At 34.4% G+C, this 1,824-nt stretch overlaps 1 pseudogene; it reads right to left on the bottom strand.

Annotated features, from left to right (window-relative positions):
* Positions 1-494: 494 nt before the first annotated feature.
* Positions 495-1,498, bottom strand: LOC109058943 (annotated as a pseudogene).
* Between the last annotated feature and the right edge of the window lie 326 nt (positions 1,499-1,824).

Raw genomic sequence — 1,824 nt, 5'->3', positions numbered from 1 at the left:
TCCGACTTGACTTGAATTGCTTGACATAAGCAGTGACTTGACTTTGATTTGCTTGATTCTAACAAAAATTGACTTGGACTTGCTTGAGGTTAAGGTTGAGACTTACTTGTGACTTGCGCATGTGTGACTTACTCCCACCTCTGCCATGATTATCTCCTAAGTTTTATCGTTAAAGATCTTGTTTACCATTTTCCTTGTCTTCATGAGCTTTTATCAGCACATTACGTGACGAAAGTTGCCTTTTGTGCTTGTAATGAGCGAAAATTAACATGCTTTTCTTGTCATTTATTTTCTTTTTTTTTTAGGTACTGCATGTAGTTTAATATTTTTAGTAAACAATTCCCATACAAACACCTGATAAATACTGCAAATAGCTTGAGTACAGAATAAAGTTGCAGTGTTTGCAGCATTACAATACTACGACTAAATAAATTTTCACATTCACAAAATCCTTTAAAAATCACATTGACTATGTTATGCAGATACATAATCTGTTAAAGAATTAGTTTTTTCCTACACCAGAGTTTAACAATCTTTTGTCTGATCTCTTTGGTTTGTAAACCATATACTAAGGGATTTAATCCTGTTGGTACAATGTGAAACATTATACTGGCTAGTTTCCTGCTGTCAGAGTATTCAGGTAAACGATGAAGAAAAATAAAAACAGCTCCAGAGATAAACATAATTAAATATACAGCTAAATGAGTGCTGCAGGTTTTTATGGCTTTGCTGTTCAGTGCTTTGTTTTTGCTGGTTATACATACAGTAGCAATCTTTACATATGTAATTACTATTGATACTGCTGACAGACTGAGTCCAACCACAGTATAAATAATTCCAAAGATATTGTTAATAACCACATTTTCACAGGACAGTTTAAACAGTGAGGCATTGTCACAGAAAGGGTTTTCAATTTTATATCTACAGTGAGACAGACGCACAGTTAGGCCCATCATAATTGTCACCAGAAGAAAGGCCAGGCCCCAAGCAAATATTGAGAGTTTAATAACCATTTTATTGGTCATTATGGCTGTGTATCGCAGTGGATTGCATATAGCCACATATCTGTCAAAGGCCATAATCATCAGCACATAGTGACATGCTGCTGTAAATATATGCACAAATAAGCTTGAATAACACACTCCACATATGATATATAGCGCTCCGAAGCTTCCTTTAAAATGTCCTGTAGTAAGCGTGGCATAATGACAGTGGTCCCTATTATATCATTCACTGGCAAGTTACAAAACAGAAATGCATAGGGTCATGCAGATTCCTCTCTGTTGAGATCAGAACTATAAGTCCAATGTTTGAAACCATTGAAAAGACATAAGCCAAGAGGAGTACAATGAAAACAGGCTGGGATGACTGAGGTGTAACTTTCAGTCCCTCCACAAGTAGAAAGCTGTGTCTTAATGTCAGGTTGTCCATTTATGGCTGTACACAAAATCTGCAACCAGAATAACAAACATAATATTAATGACATATCAACAAATCATTAACTTTGTGTTAAATGCACATGACAAAAGAATGGCATTCCCAGTTTCACTTAAATTTGCCACTTTTCTGTGCAAGATCATGTGGAAACTGCATATTCTGTAGGTATACAGTATACTGCATGTTTTTAACTGTTGTTTTTTTTTTTAAGTTACAGTATGCTGATAAAAATACAAACATTGTGTTTAACAATTACATTAAAAATTGTTCTTACAGATGAAAAAAAAAAACAAATGTGAATAACAGCTCTTATTCAGTTTTACTTTATAAATGTGATTGCAGCATCTTGCCTCTGCCTAATATTATTCCTATAATGATCAGGTCAAA

This window comes from Cyprinus carpio, chromosome B21, assembly GCF_018340385.1.
Source record: "Cyprinus carpio isolate SPL01 chromosome B21, ASM1834038v1, whole genome shotgun sequence".
In the NCBI taxonomy this organism is placed as follows: domain Eukaryota; kingdom Metazoa; phylum Chordata; class Actinopteri; order Cypriniformes; family Cyprinidae; genus Cyprinus; species Cyprinus carpio.
The sequence above is the reverse complement of the archived record's forward strand: the minus strand, read 5'-3'. Positions and strand labels throughout refer to the sequence as shown.